Source organism: Rhipicephalus sanguineus, chromosome 2 (genome assembly GCF_013339695.2).
Source record: "Rhipicephalus sanguineus isolate Rsan-2018 chromosome 2, BIME_Rsan_1.4, whole genome shotgun sequence".
Lineage (NCBI taxonomy): Eukaryota > Metazoa > Arthropoda > Arachnida > Ixodida > Ixodidae > Rhipicephalus > Rhipicephalus sanguineus.
The window spans coordinates 77,095,228-77,117,431 of NC_051177.1; the positions used below are offsets into that span (position 1 = coordinate 77,095,228).

The 22,204-nt window shown below is 45.8% G+C and overlaps 1 protein-coding gene and 4 non-coding genes across 5 annotated transcripts in view; 3 read left to right on the forward strand and 2 right to left on the reverse strand.

Annotated features, from left to right (window-relative positions):
- Nucleotides 1-18,221, reverse strand: part of LOC119383207 (EEF1AKMT4-ECE2 readthrough transcript protein-like) — a 252,945-nt gene extending 234,724 nt beyond the window's left edge. The window contains exon 1 of the mRNA XM_037651248.2: nt 18,106-18,221. The gene's annotated coding sequence lies outside the window, so the exon portion shown is untranslated. The remainder of the gene's footprint in view (nt 1-18,105) is intronic.
- Trnav-aac (transfer RNA valine (anticodon AAC)) lies at nt 2,753-2,824 on the reverse strand. Its single transcript has one exon. It is a non-coding gene; the product is annotated as a tRNA-Val (tRNA).
- On the forward strand, nt 9,081-9,153 carry Trnav-aac (transfer RNA valine (anticodon AAC)). The gene has a single exon. It is a non-coding gene; the product is annotated as a tRNA-Val (tRNA).
- Trnav-aac (transfer RNA valine (anticodon AAC)) lies at nt 15,126-15,198 on the forward strand. Its single transcript has one exon. It is a non-coding gene; the product is annotated as a tRNA-Val (tRNA).
- A 601-nt stretch (nt 18,222-18,822) lies between the features above and the next one.
- On the forward strand, nt 18,823-18,895 carry Trnav-aac (transfer RNA valine (anticodon AAC)). The gene has a single exon. It is a non-coding gene; the product is annotated as a tRNA-Val (tRNA).
- Nucleotides 18,896-22,204: the final 3,309 nt, after the last annotated feature.

Here is a 22,204-nt window from a genome sequence, read left to right on the forward strand (position 1 = left end):
TGCTCAGAACAGTCGTACATTATCGATCACGCTCATCAGAAGTTACAGCAAGGAACGCTTGCTGCATTCGCTTGTTGCTGCGCGACGACGCTATAGGTTCGATGCCAAAGTGTTTTCCAACAAGTATAGCTAGTGACATCTATATACCTAGTTACAATTTGTAAACACGAAATTTTCTATTCGGAGACAAGCCGAAGCGCGGACTCGGCTAACAAGCCTTCACGCAGGTACCATTTAATCATGCTCTCGTCTTAAAGTTTTTTCATGTCCTATAGTCATATTTTTCTTGTCATTTTAATGAACGAGCTTCCAAAAGGCATCGGTGAATTCATTGCAAAGAGAGGCTTTCCGGCAGCAAGCGTGCCGACTCTTTGGCGGCCAGCGCCTTCTCTTGGTTGCCTACTACCACTTCTAGGTGGCGGGACTTGTAAAGATGCCATTTTGTTAAGGTTTCTTTAATTTCCCTGCCTTGCTTTTGGTAACCATTGGCGAAAACACAGCACCTTGAGCGTTACAGTTAGTGCTATGTGTGAATTTATCTTACAGCACAGCCACAAAATGTCAGCTTGAATACTCCATTTGTAGAATAAAAAAAAATTCCGGCAAACGCACGCATTGTGGGAATCATTGACATGGGAAGCAGTCAGCGTGCAGTATATAGCCTATGCCGAATGTCTTGCATTGAGCCAAGTGTTGCAAGGTCGATCAATGGCTTTGTGCAAGCTCAATACTTCTGCGCATATCGTCGGCTTACCAGGCACGTCGAGTGTAAAGGGTAGCTCATGGTCCGACGTAACCTCGGCACTCACGTTAGAGCAGCGACGTCAGTTTCATCGCCACCAAGTGCACGCTGCGGTGCGATCATGGACATATATGTAGTAAAGCGCAACAACTGACTGTAGCTTGCGCAGTCATAGGTGCATATACGTAATGTTTATTACACTGATATAAACTCGGACAACCAACTCTGCAACCGCAGTTGGCGTTGCCCTGACATAACCTTGTCAGGAATGTCCCAGAAGACCTGAACACGTTCTGTGTGAATGCAGGCGATACGCATCAGAAAGACGATCTCTGAAGGCGGCCTTGCACCTTCAACGGACTCGTGTTTAGAACTGTGGTGATAGAATGTAATAGAAGCCAAGCAGCACGTAATTACATGACAAATATCATATTGATAGTGCATGGATATACCAGGCCCACACTATCATCACTCAGCAGCACCTACCCAAAACTAACATTGATCCCATCACCGTTCCAAAGCGTGAGCGACGCGTTATATTCGGTTAGTCACAATATGGAAACGACCCGCTGTTTTTGTTTTCGTTTTAACAGTGTTTTGCGCATCGGTAACGTGATTACATGAAAGCTATATATTAAGCACACCAACTAATCGCACTAATAGATTTGAGCGATAGTACGTAGTAACTAATCGTTTCGTGCACCGAACAAACTCGAACATCTAACCAAATACGAAAAAAGATTTGAGCGATAGTACCAACTAATCGTTTCGTGCACCGAACAAACTCGAACGTCTAACCAAATACGAAAACAATTTATTTCATTAATTGAAACATTTATATTCGCACACCCATGCACTTACAAGCGCAAATCGGCAAACCCACTCATGATTCGGCGCACTCAGGCTCACTCAGGCTCGGGCCGAGCCGTGAGACTAAGTCTGAGCGAGTCCTGGTGAGTACTTTTTTGATGAGTTTGAGTCTGAGTGAAAGAGCGGTTGAGAAAAATTTTGGCGAGTCTGAGTCCGAGTAAGCCGTAAGCGCAAATATATTTCTTGAGTGAGTCTTAGCGAGCTCCACTTTTTTGCCGACCTTTGCTAATGAGCCTCGCGGATCTCCGCACAGGAGAAGAGTGGAACGCTCACGTTTCGCGTGTCGCTCGGGGAAACTCGTTGTGAGAGGATGCCAAGGTTATGTAGCGAAGGAGAGAGAAACAATTACCGCGCTCTCCATGTTTATTTCCTTGCTATGTGTAGGTGCCGCCACCGGTTTCGTTGACAGAAGAATATCAGACGACCCTGGAACCCCGGCATTGCGGAGACATTCGAACTGACATATATTACGCTCCACGGCCATTGGTGATGGCACGCCTGTTCGTTTTCTTTTTTCAGACAAGCACAGATGTCAACCGATATCGACACACGGGAAACGGTTTAGTCACAACAGGAAGGTAGCGTAGGCATCTCACTTATTGTCGTTTTGAAAACAAGGTTTCATGAACATTCCTTTCTTTCTGCGTGTATAACGGGTTGAAATACATCGCAAGAGTTGTTTTTTATCGATAACAACGAAAGTAATGCGGGACATAACAAAACCAAATAACAAAAAGACAGAAGAACAAAAGTAAGATGTGGCTCTTGTATATGAGCTCATGAGGTCACACCAGCCCCAGCATGTTAGGCCAGTGCGAAAGCCACTACATACGATTGGCACGTCGGTCACGCCAAAATATATAGCGTCGTGAGTGCCGACGCTACTTGATGGTGTGCGCGCACACATTCAAGCACACGCCATAGAATGCACAAATGAGCGTGTCAGTAAAGTAGAGAAAAAAAACTAAGATGCAGTCTTAGTGAATTACTCATTCGGCCCAAGCAAGCATCCATCGCTACCCACGCAACAACGCTTTGTGCGGAGTATTCGAGGAAACTGCGGGATTCTTGTTCATAAGGATCAGTAGACAGTCAATGCTTAAATTCAAAAAAGAACATTCAGTTAAAAAAAAGAGGCCGTGTGCCTGCCAGGATCGAACCTGGGACCTTCCGCGTGTTAGGCGGATGTGATAACCACTACACCACAAGCACGGCTGGTCGGTGACTTCCAAGTAAATTTTGACGTCGACGCTGACATCACTTGTGCAGTATGCGCACATGAGGCATAGCATATAGAATAACACGCTTAGTGATCCCATCTGTACGGCCATATCTGTATGGACCATATCTTAGCGGAACGTGTGCATTGCACCAGATAGAAGCGAAGTGTCGGAGTTGCAGTCAGATGAATGTTTGATTCGGTGCTCTCCCCCAACAACAAAGTTCCAGCCTTGTGGTTTGTGGAGAGCGTACGAAGCATACACATAGACGCGCTAAAGTAGGCTTGCTGTCTTGAAGAAGATAGACCACTTGGCCGAAACGTCGGCTCCAGTGTAATTTCTTATTAGTTTAACGGAGCCTACAGCTTCCCCAACCTGCAGTAGGAAATTATACGATGTGCAGGTTACCATCCCACGGACGAGTTCTCCAACGGTTCTATGCTACGTATACGTATTCATAGTTTTGCTGCTCTGGTCATTGGTTACTTGTGCTAATGTTTCATTCCGCTGCAGCTGCACACTTCGCAATTTCGACATATATTCCCAAGCGAACAATCAAAGACGTGATTAGTACCCCATCCTTTTAACGTTTCCCGTGTGTCGATATCGGTTGACATCTGTCGTACAGGTTTGCCTATTTAGACACTCGACCTGAATAGGCCAAATTGCTCCGTATTATTTACTTGATCGTTAAAAATACCCCGTTCAAAGCGAAAGCAAGAATACAAGACAAACAAACGTAGTTTAAGTTATGTTGTCCTTTGGGGACAATAATTTGTGCAATATACAGTGCCGTCATAAATAATAGAGAGCGGTCGTTTTAAAACGAATTGTTTGCGAGCTGGGCAGTTGCAATTTATGCGGTTAGGGTCAGCGTAACGCTGCAAACAGTATTATTCTACAATGGGAAAATCCCTTCTGTGTAGCGTAATGTCGTGGCGGGAGGCAAAATGAGCTAATCACGGAATCTCGAGACAAGCAAGAAAACTATCCGACGCTCCGTAGCTGTAATAAGCTAGCTGGCCGGTTTTAATTCGCACAGAAACGCTGCAACTTTTTTTCACAGAAGAGATCGGGGATCTTGGCTTTTCAGAAGCGTCGCCTACGCGTGTTCTGTACACACGTTACATACAGGCGAGGGAGATGGGCTTGGGTTTCCGAGCTTCCCATTCTTGGCGCGAGATACGGTTATGATATCATTACAACTGGCTGGAAAGCGCTCACGCTGTAATTGTGGGGCTTTCAACGTAAACGTTTTGTTCACGCTCTTGGCGTCGGGCTGAGAGAGTCGGCAAGCGCACGCTACTATACAAGTTGACCACATGCTGTGATTCATTGTACTGCACCCGGCGCTAAACAAATATAAACGCAGAAAAGATGAAGTAAAGATGAGCCTGGTTGTCTGCCCTTCAGTCAGCTAAGAAGAATGAAAACACTTAACGAATGAAATATAATAATATCTAGGGTTTTACGTGCCAAACTACGATATCAAACCACGATAACCACGATATAGCCGTACGTGGAACGCTCCTGAAATTTCGATTATCTGGAGTTCTTTAATGTGCACTGACGCCCCACAGCATTCGGGCCTCGCGCATTTCGCCTCCATAGAAATGCGACCGCCGCGGTCGGGATCGAACCCGCGACTATCGGGTCCCGAAACCGCTGTATCACCGCGGCGGACACTAAAAGTATAGAAGAAAGCGATGAGTGCATTATAGTCAACGGCGTATCGAGATTATAAACGATGTACCACACACGGAACCTCATTTCAGGCTACTTCACTGATTGCAGCAACGCCCTTGTGTCATATTTGAAACTGTGCTCTCCGAGAGTCCAACTGTTCCACGATTTTGGTGCCAAACACGTTCCCTTTAGGTTCAGCTGGCAAGCCTTTTAGGAAGAACCGTAGTCCGTAGTTTCCGTAGTCCATAACTGAGACGAGGGGACACGTCGCAAGGGGAGACATGTCGTCATTTCTCCAGTTTCGTGTTCACTCTTATTAGATTTGAATTAGTTTGAACGTCCTGCGCATCCTGTAGACCTAATATCCTCTGGATCAGGGTTCGCATTCACAAAAACACCTTACGCTAAAAATTTTCGTAAAAGAATACTTTAGCCAATCACGATGCGGGAGATACCATTAGTGGAGCCGGCTGATCAATAGGAAAACGCACTTACGAAAGGGAGTTTTGTGAATCGGACCCCAGAGCACAGCCGTAAAAGATGCCTGCCGTTTAGACACAGCTGCCGGGCGCTAAGGGCACGTTGCACGGTTTCACTCACAGATCCGCAGGCGCACATCTTTATACTTAGGAACGAAATGCACGTCTGTCCTCTTTATTTAATCTTTGTTATCCACATGAAGAGAAGTCCGTCCCAGCTTGTTTAGCATGATAACATCTTTTATGCTGATTCTTGAAACTACACTTGGATGTAAAAAAGCGAGGAATATTTTACGTCCACAATTAACTGTTGCTGCAGAACTTTTTCCTGTTCTCATTGTGTTCAGTGTCATAACTATCGCTGCCGAAAAAGTCAGTGCGGCTGCTTGACATGCTGCGTACTGTATATGTAGCTTAGATGTATTTCTTTGGCACGATCAATATCCCTCAACGTCATGTAACGTTGGCACTTAGTTGAAGAACAGTTGGCAAGCTATTGTACCATTGTATAATATTAAAGCTAGATTTCTGATGAATCGGTATGCGCAGTTAAGCAAAAAAGTACTTTCCTATACGCCATAGAGAGGACACTATCGAAAGTCTCGCAACTAAAGCCAATAAAAATGCCCTTGCTTTCACAAAGATAGAAATATGCCGCATATTGCATCTTGGTAGACTTGTAAAGATTATGCTAATTTTTTTTTAGCAGCATTCTTTATTTTCATATAATTCTGCCCCTCCTTTCCGTGACTGGCTAGATGGGCAATCTCTTTCTACACCGTGTAACTTTCAACTTTCCAGTGTAGGGTAGCATATCGGTTCTTCTAAACTGGTTAGCATTCCTGCCTTGCCCCTCTCTCTTGTTTTCCTTCCTATACAATGTGCCAAAAAAAGACAGAGCCATTGTTCTGAGAACGAAGGCAGCACCAATGTGCTTTGAAAGTTACAGGCTCACGCGCGTTTTCAGGGTCAAGAGTGAAGGCGTAATGGCGAACATTCCAGTGTCATAGAAAGAGAAATGGCAAACACCGGCTGGTCGGCCCAGCAAAGGCAATCGCCGGTAAAAGTAAAAATATTGTATGCGTTAAAAGTGCCAAAGTGTACGCAGAGAAAGCAGTCGAAGACAGTGTAATGAAGGAGACAGACAGTGTTTTCCTTGCTCTGTCTTTCTTTGCTTGGTACTGCACGGACTTACAATATCGCACCAACCAGCCCAAAGAAATGTGTTAGGAGCAGTGTTGGAGGTCACGCGTTACTAGTAACGGCGTTACCGGTAACGCGTTACTTCTTTCGGTAACTTAATAACGTACTCGCTTCTATTTCGGAACTGTAATGGGTAACGTACTTACGTTACCATTTTTCGGTAACGTGAGGTGTCTCGTTACTCGTTACTTTTTATTACAATTATCCCGGGAGTTGTACACCAAATTCATTCGTCTTGTAGGAGCCACTTTCCCAGAGCTCGCGTCGACGTTGTTGTGTCACAGAGGCGGGCTGCTGTCGGCCCGCCAAACGTTGACAAAGCGAGCTCGCGCGGGGTCCTTTGTTGTGCAGGGGAAATTGCAATGGGGAGCAAATTGCCAAAATTTCTTCAATGGATATGCTATAGTTTCGGCTACCTTGCTATCGAGGCGCAAGTTGTCGTTGACTGTCGATGAAATGAAGGGAAATGCAGCCCTTGTAACCGTCAAAAGCTAGCTGTCGAGATTCGCTTGGCTTGTGGACATCAGACTCGCAGTGATCTCCAACACAACGGAGGATGACTCCTTCGGAAACGCCTTCTCGACTTCATCGCCAACTGAAGATGAGCGACTGTCTAGGTACCTTTGGTGCCGAATGATCGCGATGAGCGGGCTCAATGAATCTTTCCGCGCGTTCACTACTCTTCCTGGAGTGAATACACGAGTACCACATAGGACATCCGTCGAGCTCCTATTTAGCGTAGGTGCAGACGTATTCGCTAAGAGCGAGTCAAGCTGTCCGATGACAGCTTTGAAATGGAGCTGTTGCTTACATTCTGCAACTTGTAGCTACATTAGAAGTTTGCCCTGCAATACTCTGGCACAGTTTATAAAATTAGTATTCAAAATTAGTTTTGCATCTTGATATCTGCAACTGCGAATACGTTTCTGGTTACTGAATTCCCGGCTGCGAGGCTAACCCTGAACACCTTCACATACACAGTCGCAATATTTGCGGTAATTATACAGGTTAAATTTAAAAAAATTGTTCATGTGTGCAAATACTATTTCCCCAGATTTATTTCATTTAGGCATTTCCTTATTGCTACAAAATTTGCGCATTTATTATGTAAGTAGAAGCACGCCGTCATATTTACTGCAAATTTGTTCAACGATGTTTTCTTTGCGGAGAGCGTTGATGATGAAATAAATCACAATTTGTTTAATGCACCCCTGCTAAAAATGGCTTCCCCATGTTCCACAGAGTCAGAAGTCATCACATGTAACTACAGAGGCAACCTTAGGCCACTATAGTACTGCCAAGGTACAGCTCATTTGTGCAAATTATTCTAATTAAATCAGTACTTCGGGTAAAAATTGTTTGGGCTAGAACTGTTATGTCAAATACAAATATGAGCTTTAGAAAGTTGCTATTCTAGATTCCTGCTATTGTAGATTCGGTAACGGTAACAGTAACGCATTAACTTATTTTTTTATGGATAACGTAGGGCGGTTACGCGTTCCTTTTAACGCAATAGCGTTAAAGAGCTCGTATCGCAGAAATTCCGCCGTCGGCGTCGGCGCCGTTGGTTGTGAGCGAAAAATAATCATCTTGTCCTTGACAGAAAAATCGAAAAAGCTGCAAATAAAATAAGGTAATAAAAATGTTGGGTCCGAGTGAGAATCGAACCCAGGCCGTCTGCGTGGCAAGCAGGTGTTCTACCACACAGCCACGCCTCTGCTTGGAGCTGTACTGAAAGTAACTTTCATGCTTCCCAAAAATACGCGTCCTGTATACAGGTGCCACAGTACGAGATGTAATATCGGAGTAATATTGCGTGGTACAAGCGTACATTGCCATCGGGCGTCACACCATGCCAATATCATAACGACTTGGAGGTTTAAAGACAGCCACCCATTGCAAAAGGCACACACATTACTGCGCGTATTCCCTTAAGACCCCGTAGTGGGTGCATCGCAGCTTCGAAAAAGTTTCTCGCGCGTAATTGCTCCTGGTTTAAAGCATGCTACCAATTACATAAAGCACACACCTTAGTGCGCGCATTCTGTTAGACACTCGTAGTGTTCGAAGTGCGCACTAAGGACAGGATGTCGCTATCGCGTTCAACTCTTAAAGGCGAAGCTTAAGCGTCCCCCAATTTTTTCTTTAGCGTAACGAGCAGCGTATCTAGTTACTTTTTTTTCGGTAACACACACAACACTGGTTAGGAGTAGTAGTACTGTGGTCCCATCTTTTTTTCTTGGAGCGATCAAACTATATTGTCAGTGGCCTTAACCTATTGCTGAGAGAAACGGGGTACAATCTAAGAAAAAAAAAGAGTAATTTGACTCTCTTATGCGAGCCCTGACTTGCCACTTATATGACTCCCTTTAAAGAGACACTTTAACTCTCTTTGGAGATCATTATACTCTCGTCGAAGAGTCGTGAGATCCAAAAGAGAGTTAACGTGACACTTTAAAGGGAGTCATATACGTGGCAAGTGAGGACTCACCGAAAAGAATAAGTCATACTCTATTTTTTTTCATAGCGTGTAGAGGGAGACTGGTTGATGTTCGTAGAACGTTTCAGTCTCGGCATACTGCAAGAAAGACTGGAGAAGGGGCACGTTCTCTAGAAATCATTTACTCAATCGTTGTGCAGTGATACCGACTCCTAGAATGGCAGAGAGCTGAGCTAGTTGGTAAGTATTCATTCTGTTTTTTGGAATGAATACCGACTCTGTGGTCTTGAGATGGTACCACCGTTTGAAGAGTGTTGTGAGCGTTGCGCAACGTGCGCCGGCAACGTGCGAGCGTGGACGAAGGAACCGGCCGCTGAAGTAGGTCAGCTACTCGAAGTGAAGTACCTTGCGGTCGCCTTCGACAGGAAACTGAACCAGCTGTGCTTGTGGTGTAGTGGTTATCACATCCGCCTAACACGCGGAAGGTCCCAGGTTCGATCCCTGGCAGGCACACATTTTTTTTTTGCTTAATAAATCTTTTGTTTTATTTCGTGACAGTATGCTCCACTCAGCTGCACAGGAATACCTCGGCTTTTGTGCTTACGATCAAAACAACCTCAGATGCGCAAAATGTGAGAGCCTGGAGTTGAATATCTCAGGCGCTCAAGAGCTGTTGATAACTGCAAGCAGCTGTTCGTTACAGTCTTCGTCAAATGCTGAACGCTCGAATGAAGAGGTAAAAAAATATGCTACGCTCTTCACTAGTTCGTTGCAAACAGCGCCTTAAGGCGATATACCCTCCGCGGTGGTCTAGGAGTTAATGGTGCTTGACTGCTGGCCCGAAGGTCGCGGGATCGGATGCCGGCAGCGGCAGCCGCATTTCGATGGAGGCGTGAATGCTAGAGGCCCGTGTACTCACATTTAGATGCAAGTTAAAGAACACCGGATCGTCCTAATTTCCGAAGCCCTCTACTACGGCGTCCCTCATAATCGTATCGTGATATAGGACGCAAAACCCCATAATTATACGATTATTATCTGAAGGCGATAACAGATGTGACATCGCTAAGAATATATGAATATGGAAGTGGTCCGTACATCGACGTGGCATTCTGAGTAATCTACAAGGTCGCTGCGTATTGTTAGCTTTAAAATATGCGCTCCTGTTTAAGTCGGCTGTTGTTCAGTTTCATTAGGCGCGGCACGCGCACTTGCGCACGCTGGAACTGGGCGCGAACAGCCAAGTATAACGGCCTCAGTGAGGAAGGGACGAATCGCATCCCGTCAGATCTGCGTTCAACACCTGCAGTCTGGCTGGTTTATCTTCCTTGGTACAACAGTAATACGGGTGGATAATTGGCAAGGGAAAACAAATTTACAAAAGCCAAGTACACCGGTTTCGCGGAGAAGCGAACGCTTTTCTACACTGTAGATCTAATGGTAGAGGCCCGTGTACTGTGCGATGCAGACCCGCAGCCAGGAATTTTTTTCGGGGGGGGGGGGGGGGGGGGGGGGGGGGGGGGGGGGGGGGGGGGGGGGGGGGGGGGGGGGGGGGGGGGGGGGGGGGGCTTGCTGCAAACCTTGACTTTGAAAAAACACCTATCTTCAATATTTAGTTTCGGTAAAAACACCACTTCACCAAAATTTCGGGGGGGGGGGGAGCATGGCCCCTTGGCTGCCCCCCCCCCCGGCTACGGGCCTGGTGCGATGTCTGTGCACGTTAAGGAACACAAGATGGTCCAAATTTGTAAAGCCCTCCACTACGGCGTGCCTCATAATCATATCGTGGTTTGGGGACGTCGAACCCCAGTATTTATGTCATACGCTGTAGATCTACGTGTGACGAGATCGGGACAAAGGAGCCGATTAAGGCAGCAATAACTAGAAATCAGTTGTCACAGCTTAATATAGTTCTTATTCGTGCATGAAAGTAAGGTGTCCTAAGAGTTTCTTTTAAAGCATATTCTTACGCTGTAATAAAATAAGTGAATATGAAGGCGTATTCGTCTGACATGTTATTTTAGCATTCTAAAACATATGTTATCCGGGCATATTTGAGGCTGCAAATAGCACTCCGGAACATAAGGAACTATTCATCAGCTTGACGCACGGATGGCCAACCCATTCAGAACACCAAGAACAAAAATTCATGGAACCGTTTCAACTTCCCCTTTGCTTGTCATGTGCATGGCTCGAACCGTGCATAGTAATGACAAAGTGGGTAACCACCGGACGGCGCAGGCTACTGCCGCTTGTATCTTTAACAAACATCTGTATGGATCAGAATTCGGGACACGGACGTCGCTGGAACGAAAGCCCCTGTTCCGGAATTTACATCTCTTCACACTTTCATGTTTCCTTTTAAACATCTGTATAGTTAGTTACACATGCTTGCAATCAAGCTGTTATCGAAAGCGCCTAACAAGTGAGGCAATCAGATCATCTACGCCCGCGTGTGCCACTTTCCCTTTTCCGTCATAGGTCTCCACAGACGTCTCCAAATAGCTTTTGCGGGACATTTGTATACGAATACTTGAAACGAAAATTTGTCCGTCCTTTCTGCGCAAAAACTCCACAAAAATTCTGCCGCCGAATTTGCAAACCCACTGTTTGCCACTGGTCCACTGAAAATGAAGAAGGGAACACACGGGCTGCGAACACCAATTAAGATTTCTAGGCAGACGTAGCCAGTAATTGCGAAATGCTTTAATTAACCCTCGGGATTAAGCCAGTGATGAAAGCCAGGGCCGCACGTTTAAGCTTCGCTGGTTAAACACCAGCTTTCAAATAGTGCGTTTTCCTACAACACAAGGAAGTCATGCAGGTGCGATGTCGCTTATATGTCCCATGGTTTTCTACATCTAATGCTGTCTTTCCCAAGGTCTTTGATAACATGTGAGACCGTCGCGAATTTTGAAGGAACCGCAGAAAGCTTCGCGTATTTTCTTAACTATCTGGAAGACGATTCCCTGTGGCAGAGCAGTAGCCGAGTCAGAAGCGCTGATTCATTAGACAGATTGGCCTGCAGATTCAGGCACTGGAAAGTCCACCGTCTCTGTCACACAAGTAGCTGCTTGCGACTGAAGTATGCGAGAGGAATTATATAACCTGTGGAATGTGCAGCGACTGTGTAGAAGGTCGCATTTCGAAGGCCATCACTAAGATTAATGGGGGCCCGCGAACACTATATAAACTGGAAGGACAGCTGATTATGCCACTAAATTAAACATCTGACCCAAGGAAAGATCGGTGTGCGACAGACGCGTCAAGGGTCTGTGGCAGAGGCTGCAGGCGTATGCCGTACTACGCAGGCCGTACGCGTATGCGCCCACAATCTGTACACGCACAGCCCATGCGGTCGAGGAGTAGTCAGACACGCGAAGTGTCTTTTAGGTTGTTCTTTCTGCAGCACTGTGTTCACGACCCCAGAAAAAATATCCTGTAATGAGCTTTTGCACCCGAAAGAAGAAAATTCATGAGCCTTCTATTCTCTGAAGGTGGACGACCAGCAAAGCTGTGTAGAACCAGGCACAGAGGGTACAGATAATTTTTGATGAATGGTAAGGAAGGCACTGAATTTTTATTATTAATAATTGTATATAAGGAGATGTTGGTGCCACGCGTGGCGCTGGCGACTCCTCTTCTCTTGCACGACAGTTGTCATCGCAAAGTAGGAAAACAAACACAAAGCTATATACAAAGGCCGTAGTACAACGCTCACACACTCAGGTGCAAGTTTTTTAATAGAATATTGTGTGCACGTAACACAAAAGCTGATAAAACACAAAGAAGTAAGAATGGCAGACTGGGCGTGTTGGTTAACGCAATTGAAATGTTCACACAGAACATAAAAGTTCGCTAAAATGTTGTCATAGCCGATCATAAGTAACTTGGGAATTAATCGTCTCTTAAGTGCCACATTGTAACTACAACAACTATGTTTTCACAAAAAAATTATCTGCTAAAACGAAAACACACGAGTCGTGTAGCCAAGCATACCGGTTAACAATAACTCGAAGATCATGTTTATCAGATTTAGTACCTTTGTAATATTCTGATTCCTTCAAAAATTGCACTGCTGCGCGCAGCATTGTTTTGAACATTTCCTCTTGGCTGTGGGCAATTTAGCATATGCTCCTTTAAAGCGCAGCCACCGCGATATTTACGGGCCAGAATTGCAGTGCTAAAACACGTTGGTGAGCTACCTGGTTTGCATCCATGATCCATGAATAGCGAGTAAGCGCGGCAGACAAAGACGTAGAAGAAAGCCGACAAGGACACAGCGCTATTTTCAAATGAAATTTTGTTTTCGCACGAACCGATAAATATGTACCGAGCGAGCGGAAACAGCAGAAACAAAAGAACATTCAGTGGGTCATATCGTTGAACCACCGGTTAATACCACGTCTACGGAAGTTAATTCATTCGTCTACGGAAGTTAATTAACCTGTCGGAAGTCGACAGGTTAATTCAGAAAGCAACAGTGTAAACGCATGTCACGTCAACCATCGAACACCTTTTGTAACCTGTGCTCGTAACGGTTGTCTATGCCATTCCACTTTCTTGTAAAAGAACCTATGTTGGTCAGACCAGCAGGTGTATTAACCAGACACTAAAGGAGCATCACTATAACGTCACGAAAACAATCTCGGGTCATTTGGGCATTCATTGCCGAGATTGTGGCGGCAAGCCCTTGTTCGAAAACACTTCTATCCTGTTTAAGGCACATGACAAGATGACAAGAGAAATTGTATAGGCCTATGAGATTGCGAGACTAGAAAAAATGCGCTATAGCCAACCTTCCCTATCGCTTTCTCAAAAAGAGTTACAATATCTTGCTTTGTCGTGGTAAGTTTTTACTATGTCGTGATAGTACTCCGTACACCTGCTCGGTTCAACGATATGACCCACTGAATGTTCTTTGTTTCTGTTGTTTCCGCTCGCTCCGTATAAGTTGATCGGTTCGTGCGAAAATGAAATATCAGTTGAAAGTAGTGCTGTGTCCTTGTCGGTTTTCTTCTACGTCCTTGTCTGTCGCGCTTACTCATTTCCGCTACGTCAGCGGCGATCTACGCCCAAGACTCATCGCTCCCTTAATCGATGGCCCGTCTATTTTCTCAATGGGCACAAATATTTCCTATCGTTTTTAACACATCACGCTGTTCGGGAGTTCCGGCTGTGTGCTTCTGTCTGTACAGCAGTATATATTATATAACTGTTATTGGTCGTAACCCTTCGCTCAGACCCATCTGCCCATCGGCACACCGCTCGAGGCATCGCATAATTTTCACATGGTAATAAAGTTTACCATACCATACTGCTCTCACGTTGGAGGTGTAGCGCTCCCATTGCACATCAGCGTTTTGCGTGAAAACAACGAACAGATAATAATGCGCTGCGTGGCATTAGAAAATTGATATTCCAGCGAATAACAAGAGGACTCATTTCCGGCCTATTACAGCGGTCGACGGCAGGTGGCCCGCCGCTAGGTGACGCAGACCGACATTTTAGCATAGAGTCACCGTATATGTTATATATTATAACTAAAGGTAGCATATACAGTAACTCTAGTTTATTAGGCACTCGCGTAGTCCGTAAACTTTTGCAATCGACTGTCCATTATCTAGATGTATGCAGAAGGAACGTCTCATATGCTTCGAGCCAGGGGCGTAGCCAGAAATTTTTTTTCGGGGGGGGGGGGGGGGGGGGGGGGGGGGGGGGGGGGGGGTTCAACCATACTTGATGTATGTTCGTGCGTGTGTTTGTATGTGCGCGTGTATATATACGCAAGCAAAACTGAAAAATTTCGGGGGGGGGGGGGGTTTTGAACCCCCCAACCCCCCCCCCCTGGCTACGCCCCTGCTGCGAGCTAATTTTCATAGCGTTCATATAGTACTTCAGAGGCCAATTAATTTTTCAGAATGCTGAATCTGGAGCAAGCCGGTACCAGCAGGAGTGTTATACGTACTTACGGGCGATCGCCCCGTAGGTGCACTATATGTACTTACGGGGGAGAGCGGGTGGCCGCACCTCCTCTAATCCTCTTCTATTCACTACGTTCTCATCGTAAGGGCCTCAGTCGTAGGGGGTCGAAAAAACGGGGGGGGGGGGGGGAGCCTCTGCGGTAAAACATTACCCACTTTGCCCCCCTAATCGAGAACCCTGCGCACGCCTGTATGTTTTAAACAGACGATGTGTTGCCCTGTCGCAACCGCAACACTAGAAGAATAACGACAGCGTAACCGCGTTAGCGGAAATTTAAAGGATATTGCAGCCATATGGCAGCAGTTGGTTTTAGAATGACCCGCGCCTCATTACTAACCGCGCCGTTTTCCTGCTAATCTTTCAGAGGGCGCCACCATGTCAAACAATTCAATACTTTTTCTATGATATCGGCAAAACACGCCTCGACCGATCGCGGAAAGTAGGCCACCACGTGCGCCGGAGCCCCGTGGTGATCTCCTTCGAGAGCGACGTTGTCAGCTGTGCTTGTGGTGTAGTGGTCATCACATCCGCCTAACACGCGGAAGGTCCCAGGTTCGATCCCTGGCAGGCACACGAACATTTTTTTTATTTTTTCGAAACAGTTTTCAAAGATGTATTTAGCAGCAAGACATTTGATTTAAGACAATGCTATACGAACTGCGCCTTTGCAGTACCGCCGCAGGGTCGCCGTTGGTGGCTCCTTTGCGGCAATATGGCTACTTTTGGCTGATTTTAACTTATACTTTAGCGCATTTGCTAACCAAGTTTATTATTATTTGGAAATGAAATAACAACGCAGCCTACAGGCTACTCATTGTTTCAAAGGTTTTCAGTCGTTAAGCATCGACAGCTGGGCTAGTTGGTTCAAGTGAATACTGCAAAACGTTCTACTGGCGAACAAAGACGTGACTAGGATAGCAAGACACACAACGCCAGAACTGGTTGAAGTCTGGCAGTTGAAGTATGGCAGTTAAGTCTGGCGTTGTGTGCCTTCCTGTCCTGGCCACATCTTTGCCCGCCAGTAGAATGTTTCAGTTTTTAGTATAGAATAACAGAGCGCTGAGCTTCTTGATACATATCAGTAGTGTAGTGTAAGCCGGTGCGCGTGCATGTCGTCTTTGCAACACGCTGCGCGCCTGCAAAGGCGCGCAGCGTGTTGCAAAGACGACGTGAAAAAGTCGCGCGCATGTTGGCAAACGCGTGGCTAGCACGCTGCTCCGGCTGCCCGTCATCTACGTGACGCTGCGCGTCAGTCTCTAATGTTGATGCGCAGCGTGTGTTCTCACATGAAACGACATCCTACAGGAAGTAAGGCTTCGGCGTCGCAAGCTGCCTCTCCCGCATCCCTTTCTCACGCGCTCGCGGGTCGTCATGCTGCGCAGTGTGCTCACAAACCGGCTGATGGTTCCATCCCTCCTACACAAAGTCTACCCCACTCTCTGTCCTATCCTTCCAAACACAGTTTTGTTCTGTATAGACAATGCTTCAGTAAAAAGAATTACAGACACTAACAGAAACGTAGAACAATGGGAGGCCACCACAATCCCAAATAAATTGTCCGCAGTATATAGAGAGACATACAAAGAACTTGCTTGAGATCTACATAGTTTTGGTGTGGAGAGGAACGCAAGCGCTTCCCGCGGTATATAGATTTTTTTTTTTTATAAGCCTATGCATAGGTTACCTTGGAATATGATGACTCGAAAACTTTTTATCCTTCGCCGTGGTTCAGTTTATATGGCATCGCTACGCTTACTAAAATGTTGCGGGTACGATTCCAGGTTGCATGCAGCCATACCACTCGGCGAGTGAAGAACGAAAAAAAAAAATAATGGGAACGATCGTATAGCCATGGTTTGGGTCAGTTCAAAGACCCACGTGGTTACAATTACTCCGAAGCCGTTCACAATAACGTCCTCAATATCATCACTGTGACGTTTCGGAACGCTAAAGTAAAGAAGTTAATTTTTTTTTAAAAACAAACTCGGAGCTTGAACATCACACTCATCATAACTGAGCCAATACAATTTCAGAAATTCGACAGTATATATTCGGCTTACACTTTCGGTAAACCGGGCACGTATTTGACACATTTTGCAATATTTCGCAACGGAGGGCACTCACTAGTTAAAGCTAATACACCCAAACTGTTTTCACAACCGGCCGCCTGCGGGTTGCCTCGCTATCTTCAGCGATCAAAGTTGCAAATCACTGTTCAGAACTCCTCTCCTATCACTTTGAGAGTACGGGAGCATTGCCCTCACTTAGCAACGTTGCTTGTTGGGCGAGTTGGAACGAGTCAGTCATAGCGTAGTTTAGCGCAAAAAACAGGCAACAGACGAGTGAGAGGACAAGGACACAGCGCATTCTTCCAACTAAAGTTTATTGGATTGGAACGCATGTATATATACACGCAGGGAAAGCAGAAAAGAAAAAACCAAGAACGTTTCTTGCTTTCCCTGCGTGTATATATACATGCGTTCCAATCCAATAAACTTTAGTTGGAAGAATGCGCTGTGTCCTTGTCCTCTCACTCGTCTGTTGCCTGTTTTTTGCGCTAAACTACGCTATGACCGCCCTCACTTTATCATTTTTTTTCTTTCTTCCTAGCTAGAAAGATAAACCGCTATCTCGGTGGGTCATGCGTACAATGGGAAGCAGCAAACTGATAACTGAAAGGGTAGATCTCTAGCCTTGTTGGTGTTAAGTGCAGAACTTTTATGACGGGGCAGTGTGTGTGTGTGTGTGTGTGTGTGTGTTGTGGTGTGTGTGTGTGTGTGTGTGTGTGGTGTGTGTGTGTGTGTGTGTGTGTGTGTGTGTGTGTGCGCGTGCGTGCGTGCGTGCGTGTGCGTGTGCGTGTGCGTGTGCACACGTGTGTGTGTGCGAACGTATGCGTGTTCCTCCCTGTCCAGTCGCGTCGTATAAGTACTGTGCTAAGCACCGAATATGATAACTGGATGGCAGCATTAAAAACCACGTGCTGTTCGAATGATATTAATCATTCGAACAGCAGTTCAGCGGTCACTTAACAAAAGAGATCGTGCACAAGTTATGTTTTCATATTCACGCGGTTTGCAGAGGCTTCCTGATCTTACATTGACCTTGGGGGTCTTCGCAGCCTTTCCGAAAACACTGTATCCACTTGAACGCAGTTCAATACGACGACTGAGAGGAAAAAGAAGACGGCTTTCGCCTTAGAGCCGTCTTAGGCGAATGCATAAGGGACTTCGCGAGTGTTTTTATTACTGCTTTCATGTACGTCCGGTATAGATTACGTATGCATACGGCTCGTTTTAGCGTTGCTGATTGAATTTAAAGCTAATAGGAATCACTCGCTGTACTACTACTACTACTACTACTACTACTACTACTACTACTACTACTAATAATAATAATAATAATAATAATAATAATAATAATAATAATAATATAATAATGATAATAATATAATAATAATAATGATAATAATAATAATAATACCGCTTGATTCCAGTCAAGTGCTGCAGCTCACAACACGCAGCTTCTTCTATAAATCACGGGAAAAGGGGGTTTACCTACTAAACTTCATCACGCTTGTGCTTTACTTCAGTTCTACAGTGAATTTCCAGTTTTCTCTGCCTTTAGCACACGCAAACACACGCACAAAAGCAATAAACAATAGCTGCAGTAGTAGCCCTCTTGGATTCAATATTGAAAATAGTCATTTTCGGCCGCTCCCGCCTGTACAGCTGTGCTAACGTCGCATCGATCTTTACAGAATCACGGTGTATGCACCGTGTACAGAATGCACGCGTTACAAACAATCCGCTCTGCACGTCCACATGTGTTGCAATGACCGCGGCTGCCGACGGCACGACCGGTCTTTAAAGTAGGTCACCGTCGTCGCGGAGAGACCGTTCTGATCGTTTTGGGTGGAGCGGCTTCACGGCTGTACATGCACGCCTTGTGGAGAACGAAAACGGAATTTGAACATGTTCACCAGGTTGTTCGTCCTGTTCGTGATCACTTTATTGAAAGCGTGGTGCGTTTGAGAGAGGTGCTTCGCACGCTCCCTGACACACCGGTGTGGATTTCTGTGCTCGACGAGTTAATCTGCATGAAACAATTTTAATCTCGTGTTGGCCAAAGCGTGGCCGACGCGTTTTATGTATGTAACCAGTGACTTCAAATGTGTAAGTCGGGAATAAAGAAAAAAAAATGCTTGTGGTGTAGTGGTTATCACATCCGCCTAACACGCGGAAGGTCCCAGGTTCGATCCCTGGCAGGCACATACTTTTTTTTCTAGTAATATTCTTTTGCGAAAGGAACGTGTTCGTTTACAGTTGTTGAAGATATCAAGCGCGCACAATACTGAGCAGCGTGCCTACGAGTAAAGACGAAGGGAACAGCAACGGGATTGTCAACGGCGCCGGCGTACGGCAAATACCGATGAAGAACGTTCACGAAATGCCGAGCGCATGCGGCAAGCCAGACAAGACGACGCATGTCGCGAAGTGGAGAATGCGGTCTTGTATGTGGACTTCGCGGGACAAACGTCGCTTAAAGGGACACTAAAGGCAAATATTAAGTCGACGTTGATTGTTGAAATAGCGGTCCAGAAACCTCGTAGTGCTACTTTTATGCCAAGGAAGTGCTTATTTTGAAATAAAATCACGTTTTAGTGGTCCGCATCGCGTTAACGCACTTCAAATCACCCGCCTGAAATCCGACTTTCATACGTCACTGCTGCCGTGCCCAACGTTACCCGCCTTTACCGCGCGGCCGCCGACACTAGTAGCAGCAGAGCGAAAGTAGCGGGACCCATAGCAGCAACAACGGCCATCGAAGCCATCGAAGCTTGCCGCAATTGCCGCAATGGATGTGGACGGAGAACTTGACAACGAGATGTTGGCTCGCGACGCTGGGCTCCAATTCAGCGACTTGAACCCCGATGAACGCGGTATGCTGCTGAGGGCTCGTAGTGCCGGCGTCGTTGCATGCTGCATTTTGTCGAACTTTCTGTCAGAGCGACTTTCACGAGCGCGCAAAACACACGCGGCAGTACGCGATCCCGCAACTACCACTGAGACAGGGTTGCCAGGTCGAAAATACAAAAAATAGCCAGAAAATTGAAAAAAGTAGCCAAAATGTAGCCAACTTGAGCCAAGGGCAGTAAAAGTAGCCAAAAGCAGCCACACATGTGTGAAATGCACTTCTACATTTGTATTTAAATGACTAAATGCAAAAGCCTTCCGGCGAAATTGTAAATATGTGCTGCCTGAAGAATTCAAAATCATAATTCCGGAGATTTCAGCATAAATTCTTGACTTTAGCAATCATTTCATGCATGACGACATAGTGCTCGCGCTGTTGAAAAAAATGAGTCTCTCTCCACGCGTCTTGCTTGACTTTTCTTGAAATGACTAAAAGTTGCGTCAATAAAATTGAGTCTACGGCATGAGTTACGGCACTGAAACATAAATGAAAGCCCTTTCGCAAAAATTTCTTCCATGATGAATCCAGAGTCGCAGTCCGTACTAAGCCTAAGAAACGATAGAAGCAGTTTGTCGGACATCCAAGAAGGATTGTTTGTTGGGTGAGTTGGTACGACATTCTAAGGAGAGCACCAAAGAAAAAAAACAGGACACAAAAGGCAAAAGCGGCAACAGAAGCGCTCACTAACAGCTGTTATTAGTGAGCGCTTGCGTTACCGCCTTTTCCTCTCGTGTCCTGGTTTTTCAGTGCTCACTTGAAATGTCGGATATACTATTTCTAATGTCGATGAGTGCACAGAGCCCTGGATGCGGAGCCCTTTCGATTCCTGTTCAATTGCAATTTCGGTTTAAAGTCACGTTCAACAATGGGTGATCTGCAAAAACAGGCTCCATGCAACAGTTCCCGCTGAGTCCTTACCAGGCATCCAAAAGCATTGTTTAGTGTGCGCGACGCCTGCTTGACAAAGGTTATACACGTGTAGGTTTTTTTTATATATATATTTATGTTATGATCGACCATTGAACCTTACGCTTGCTTAAGCCACAGCGCCATCCTTTTCATTAAAATTCATTATCCGCGTAATCAAAATGGAAAATTCAGTTAGTGGAGCAGGAAGCACGCTTTGGCTGCCATGTTTTGGTACCATACACTCGAACACCAGTGGCTGCGACGTCACCAGATATTGATAATTTTACTCAAATCGAGGGGACAAGAAAGTAGCCAAAAAGGAGCCAAGTAGCCAAGACGATTTTTCTGCCGCCACCGGCCTAAAAAAAGTAGCCAATTTGGCGCAAAGTAGCCAAACCTGGCAACCCTGCACTGAGACGCGACCGCGTGAGCGAAGCAGGGCGCCGGGCGAAGCGTAGTTCGGCCACTGTAGTTCGGCGAAAACGGAACCTTTAAACCACGCGCGCCGTAACCCATGGCAACGCCACAGAGGTTCTTTTTTCCATGAATCAAACGGAAACGAACAAACAGCATTTTATTACGTCTTTTGATGCACGGAAGATTCTTTTTTTATTGCTGCTAGTTTGATTACTAATGATTTATTGTAGGCAGACTCTCATACGTCATCGGGATCCCTTCGAAAACGTCCCACTCGTGGCGCTCATCATGTGATACGTTTAGCTTAATTTCTCGTTAAGTAGGGCACTGCTGTTGATAATATTGCCGTTTTAGAAGTTGTCATACATAGAGCTTTCACTCTGACATAAATTGTTATTTGCCTTTAATGTCCCTTTAATGTGCACCCCATCATGGCGGCGTCGTCGTGGATGTATTGCGGTAGACATTGCACAGTGGTTTGAACGTTGATGGGCACCTTCGCAACCTGGCCTTTGATAACAAAGCGGCCTCCACCCTTTCACCCATGTGTCGTCACTGCCGTGTGCTAAAAGGCTTCTCTGGTCCAGGCCCGTAGCCAGGGGGGGGGGGGGGGCCCGAAATTTTTATGGTACATGGTGTTTTACCTAAAATAAATAATAAATAATGAGAATAGGCGTTTTTCTCAAATTGTCAAGGCTTTCAGCAAGTGCCCCCCCCCCCTCCCGAAAAAACTTCCTTAGTACGGGCCTGCTCTGGTCATCAACCTTCTCGGAGTGGAAGGGTTCACAAACGTTTACTGATGTGCTTTGGACCGATGCAACAAGGTAACATAGGCAGGAAATGTTTTCACGGAGTGTTCGCTCGCCAAAGCTGGTTGGACGACGTTATGCATGTGCAGTGGGGTGGAAGCAGAATTGTTGTATATGCTCCCTAGGAGCATATACAGCAACTCTAGGTGGAAGAGGAGGAAAGAGCTTGACATGGATGGTTGCGGCATTATTTGGGGACTCGAGAAAACAGTCGACACTAGACAGACACTCTCACTCGCCCACCGTGCAGTCATTGAAGCATCATAATTGCGGCTATTGCTTAGCATTCCAGTGCGATTTCAGAATTTTCGCGCCACCCCTGTCGCTGCCTGTAAATCGATTCATCGAAAAAGTTTAATCGATTAAGTCGATCGAATAAAATGAGGATATCGATGACGACTAATCGTTTTGCGGGACACGTTTCGTCAATAAATCGATTAATAATTCATCGATGTTACCATCTCTAGGAC